A 6,008-nucleotide genomic window follows, 5' to 3' on the forward strand; every position below is an offset into this window, starting at 1 on the left:
AGAATTGGACATGAGACCTGAAACCATAAAATATATAGAAGAAAATATAGGTAAAACACTCTAAGACATACATCGTAATAACATCTTTAAAGACTCAAAGCAAAGAAAGTCAAGGAAAAGATAAACACCTGGGATGACATCAAACTGAAAAGCTTCTGCACAGCAAGAGACATTAACCAAAACAGAGAGACACTGATTGGGAAAAAATCTTTGCACTCCATTCAACTGATAATGGACTGATAATGGACTGATCACAAAGATTTACAAAGAACTCACATCACTCAACAAAAACAAAATAAACAATCCAGTCAAGAAATGGGCAGAAGAACTTAAAAGACATTTCTCCAAAGAAGAAATGCAAATGGCCAACAGGCATATGAAAAAATGTTCAACATCCCTATAACCAGGCAAATGCATATTAAAACCACATTGAGATGCCACCTTACACCAGTAAGAATGGCACATATCAATAAAACAAGCAATAACAAATGTTGGTGAGGATGTGGTGAAAAAGGAACTCTCCTGCATTTGCTGGTGGGGGTGCAGACTGGTCCAACCACTATGGAAAGCTGTATAGAGGTTCCTCAGTCTACTAAAAATGGAGCTACCATACGACCCGGCAATTCCACTACTAGGGATCTATGCAAGGGACACAGAAACATTGATTCAAAAGAACACCTGTACCCCTATGTTTATTGCAGCACTATTTACAATAGGAAAAACCTGGAAACAACCCAAATGCCCAAAAGTAGATGACTGGATCAAGAAGATGTGGTATATGTACACAATGGAATATTATTCAGCAATCAAAAAGATAAACTCATGCCATTTGAGCAATGCAGCAGAAGGAATTATGTTCAGTGAAATAAGCCAGAAGGAAAAAGAAAAATATCGGATAGTTTCACTTATAGGAGGAACATAGGGGAACCCAATAAGACATCAGTGTAAAAAAAATAACAGTACAAAACACAACAAAGCAAAAACAGACAATTATAAATCAGAGACATCCGGCAGGGGAGGAGGAGGGGGAGGGACCAGGGGGAGGGAGGGAGGAGCACAGGGGACTGAGGTGAGGGTGCACGGGTGCACTGGTGAAGGAAACTCTATGGGGACTCCACCTGAGGGGGTGGGGGGAAGCAAATATTATTTAAAAATGAACAATGATGTGAAAAAAATAAAAAATAAATCTAAGGTGTGTATTTTGTAAACATTTGTTGGATCATGCTTTATATATATATTTTTTTCTTTAAGATGTGAAATTTATTGAACTGGTGTCAAGTCAGTGCACAATAAGCCCTGACTGTCTCTGTATCTCATCCTTCCTAGGGAGTCCAAATGCCTTAATACATCTCAAGTTGGGGGACAAAAGGGACCAAGATGGTTGATTATCCAAAATAAAACAAAACAACAAGTATTAAGCTTGATTAAAAATACTTGGATTACATAATTTACACAAAAGCTGTGCTATTACCCTCCCCTGCATGGACTTAGGAAAGGACCGGCCCTCTTAGAAACAAGTGGGGAGGCATCAAGGACATGACTTGGAATGACTATTTTAAAAAACAACATACAATCAAGTCATCATCCAATTTGTAGATTTTGGGAGATGCTCACTCCAAACTACTGTTGTCACCTTCACTGTTCCAGTTTTTAAATCCTGAGTCAAGTGCCAAAAGAAAAACAAAGCAAAAAACCAAAAACAAAAAAAACCATGACAATTCCATCTCTTGTTTTTTGCCTTTTGGTTTTTGCAAGAAGGGGTGTAATGCAATTAGTAACAGTTCAACTGGAAACACTTGGTGGACTGGACTTATCTTACTCCTGCTTGCTAATATATATCTGCTGGAAGGAGGGCAGTGAGGCCAGAATGGAGCCACAACATTTGCAGGAATATTTGCACTCAGTGGGCACGATGATCTTGATCTTGATCCTGCTGGGATCTAGGGCAGTGATCTCCTTCTCCATCCTATTGGCAATGCTGGGGTGAATGGTGGTCCCACCAGACAGCACTGTGTTGACATAGAGGTCCTTATGAATATCGACACCACAATTCATGATGGAGTTGAAGGTAGTTTCATGGATCCACAGGATTCCATGCCCAGGAAGAAGGTTGGAAGAGAGTCTGGAAGCAGCAGAGCTGCTCATTGCTGATGGTGATGACCATGACCTGACCATCTGAAGCTCACGGCTCTTCTCCAGGGAGGAGCTAGGGGCCACAGTGGCCATCTCTAACTCAAAGTCCAGTGCAGCCTAGCAGAGTTTCTTCTCTATGTCACCTACCATTTCCTTTTCAGCTGTGGTGGTAAAGCTATAGCCATACTTAGTAAGGACCTTCATATCAGTCCCAGGCTAGCCAGACTCAGACACAGGATGGAGTTGGGGAGGGTATATCCTTCAAAAATGGGCACAGTGTGGGTGACCCCATTGCTGGAAGCCATTCTGATGCCAGTGGTTCCGCCAGAGGCATACAGCAGAACCGGTCCAAATGGCCACACGAAGGTCTTGGACATCATCTGGGTCATCTCATTGTTGACTTTAAGGTTCAGGGGACCCTTAGTCATCAGCTAAGGGGCCACACACAACTCATAGAAGGTGTCGTGCCACATTGTCCCCATCATCCCAACTAGTGACGATTCTATGCTAGATGGGATGCTTCTGACTCAGAATGACCCTCTTGCTCTGGGCCTCATTGCCCATGTAGGAGTCCTTACAGCCCATGACCACCACACTCTGCTGTCAGGGCTGCCCCACAGGCATCCTCAGGGAAGACAGTGTGAGGGATGGTCGCCAGCTTTGCTGGCCTTGCACGTGCTGGAACCACTGTTGACTGGGAACGCAGTGATATTATCGTCCATAGTGAGCTGGTGGCAGTGTAGTGTAGCTGAGCAGCAAGGGCCAGGGGACAGTGCCTGCAGGGTATAGGCAGTCTCAGCCAGTTGATGCTTTAAAAAAAAAAATCTGTTCTGCCAATCTCTGACTTTTGATTAAAGTCTTTAACCTATTTACAGTCAACATAATTCCTAATAGGGTTGGAGTTATAGCTGTTATTTTGCTATTGATTTTCTTTTTTGTTCCTCTACTCCATTATTGCCTTCTTTTGTATTATATTTTCTGGTATACTGTTTTAGTGTCCTTGTTGTTTCCTTTACTATATTTTTTGAGTTATTTTCTTAGTGGGCTCTTGGGATTTCATAATGATCAACTAATGATCAGGAAGATAATTTCCTTAAATGCCTTGGACCAATTAAATCCTCTGGCCTGTGCTGAGGGATTCTGTGAAAGCATGTCTTCAGTGCTCAGGCATGCAGTTTACATGTCTGCCTTAACTTATACTGCTTACTGGCAGAGAAACTCAAGTTAAGCAAGAAGTGAGAGATTCGGTTATTTTCAGGTCTTTTCTGAGCATGCACACAGTCCAGCACTTGCACAGACTTTTTCGATCCCTAGGAATATGACAGAACTTTATTTTTTTTATGTCAAATTTTAAAAAGCCCCCTATACAGATCTCATTTCCCAGTTTTTCTTTTTAAGTTTTTTGTTTAGCCTCTTGTTAGCCCTAACAACTACGACTTCAGACAGTGACAGGATGGAACAGCTGTTGCTCATTGTTGTCAACAACACCTGGGCATAGAGCTGTTCACACTGGGAGCTCTGATTAAGAAAATAAATCATTTAGAAGTTGGAGGATCCCAGAATTATGCAGAATATGCATTCCAAAAGAATCTAACTGCATTACAAATGTATAACATTATTTCATTGAAGAGGGTGGGGAGAAAAGGTATTGATCTAAGTAACTTTAGAAAGGAGAGGAGTTTATAAGAATAAAGACAAAAAAAGATTATTATATATATTATATTATAGTCTAACTGATAAAATTGGTCCCCATGGATTTATGGATTATCAGTCCTGAAACCACTCTACACGTAGGTAGAATTGAACAATTAAATAAATGCATGGGTGATGGTGTAAAACAGGTTTCTTGCTGTTGAAGCAGAAGCTATAATGTATTTTGTGTCAGTCTCAGCCTATCAAGAACCAGGGTTGTGACTGGAACACCCCTCACATTTCTTATTTTGACTGCAAAATGCTCTTCAGCAAACCCTTCAGGAAAAAAACTTTGGAAAAAAAAAAGTTTAGCACCTACAAGACCTGGAAATCACACGGCACAGCTGGGACCACATAGTGAAGATATGGATAGAGAAAAAGAGATGGATGATCTGGAATTCTGCTTTTATTGGGGTTGAGGTTGGGGGCCTGGAGTTTTTCAGACTCACTCTTTATTGGTGAATTTAAAACTGTAGAAGGGAATTTAAAGTGTGGGAAGAGAAAAAAAAAAGTGATCAGTTATTGATATCAACCAAGATCTCTAAAACAAGGTACTTCAGTTAGCAGAGGAAGCCTTCCTCTTTACCTATATAGTTCCCTGACAGGCATGTGTTTATTTGAGATAACCATCTTTGAAGTGAAAGCTTCAAAATCAAAGCTGAAGTCAGACACAGGCATTACAAAAAGAGAAAATCCAACTGTCAGAGCTTATACTTCAGGATGTTACAGATAAACAAGGGAGGGTTAAATGATCTGTATTGTAATAGATTAGAGTTGGAGACATCACTATGAACTGAAATTTAGCTTAATACAGATGTAGTATAGATTGAGCTATTCTATATCCATTTCTTATATGTAGACTGGTGTTTGACCTAATATGTGTGTATATGTGCACATAAACAAACACACATTTTAGTCTGCTCAGGCTGCTGTAACATGTCACTACAGACTGGGTAACTTACAAAAAACAAACATTAATTGCTTACAATTGTGTAGGCTAGAAGTCCAAGAGGAAGGTCCAGGCAAACCTGGTGTCTGGTGAGAGCCCATCTCATAAACAGCAGTCTCCTCGCTGTAACCTCACACGGTGCATAGGGACAAGACAGTGCTCTGATAGCTCCTTTACAGAGGTACTGATTCCATTCACAAGTGCTGCACCCTCATGAATTTGACTTAATCACCCCCCAAGGCACATCTTCCAAATATCATCACATTGGGGGGATAATATTTTTTAGTTTATGAAATTTGGAGAGCCACAATGATGTGCATGTGTTTATACGTGGATTACTTGCACTTACTGTACATTTTGCTTTGTCAATTAAGAGAGCCTAGAAGCAACAACACCCCAACAATGAACACACCTAGCTCCCTAGATATTGGTTACTAAAGCAATTATCTGATAGAAGGAACCAGAGTTCTTTGAAGAATAGCTGAATCTAAGGTGAGATATAAAGTATACAGAATGAACCTGGAGAATCTTCTAGTGCCAGAAAGGAAGACAGTGGCTTAAAGAATCCACAATGATGGGTCTGTGTGAAAGGGATACAAGAGTGAGTTGAGAGAACTCTCAGTGACCAAAGCTGGATCAATTTGAGCAACAAAATAAAGTTGTATTGGGTTATAACCCAATGTATAAAATTAATATGTATAAGTTCATATTAATATAAATATATTACTGAATAACTAAATAAATAAATAAGGATAGTGTATTACAGGGCAATCCCTGCGACCTGAATTGTGAGTCCTCACTTGCACACTTAAGAACTAGCACCCACACCCAAAAGCGGACACACAGAGGAAGATTTTTTAAAAAGTTTTACTTATAAGGGGAATGTGAAGGGGGGTGGGAGAGAGAGAGAGAGAGAGTAGGAGGAGAGAAAAATTAATTGACCTATACTTCCTACCAGCAATACCCTGGAGTTGAGACACCGGGATGCAAGTTAAAGGCAGAAAAGCAAGAACACAAGAGCACACATGTGTTCTGTATAAGCCAAGCATGGAGGCCTAACTTGCCTCCAGATCCAGTGGAACTACTCTCCATCAGAGGGTAGAGTTTATTCAGGATGTCATTCATGGATGTCTTTACAGAATCCACCCCGTCCCCATGATTACAAGATTTCAGGAACCAAGCATTACAACTTCCTGAGGAACCTATCTTCCCGACCAGGAGTGCTGGTACTTGA

At 40.6% G+C, this 6,008-nt stretch overlaps 1 pseudogene across 1 annotated transcript; it reads right to left on the bottom strand.

Annotated features, from left to right (window-relative positions):
• Positions 1-1,815: 1,815 nt before the first annotated feature.
• Positions 1,816-2,855, bottom strand: LOC311178106 (actin, cytoplasmic 1-like; annotated as a pseudogene). Its single transcript has one exon. The product of its transcript is annotated as an actin, cytoplasmic 1-like (transcript).
• Between the last annotated feature and the right edge of the window lie 3,153 nt (positions 2,856-6,008).

This window comes from Talpa europaea (assembly GCF_964194135.1).
Source record: "Talpa europaea genome assembly, chromosome: 10".
Classification (NCBI taxonomy): Eukaryota; Metazoa; Chordata; class Mammalia; order Eulipotyphla; family Talpidae; genus Talpa; species Talpa europaea.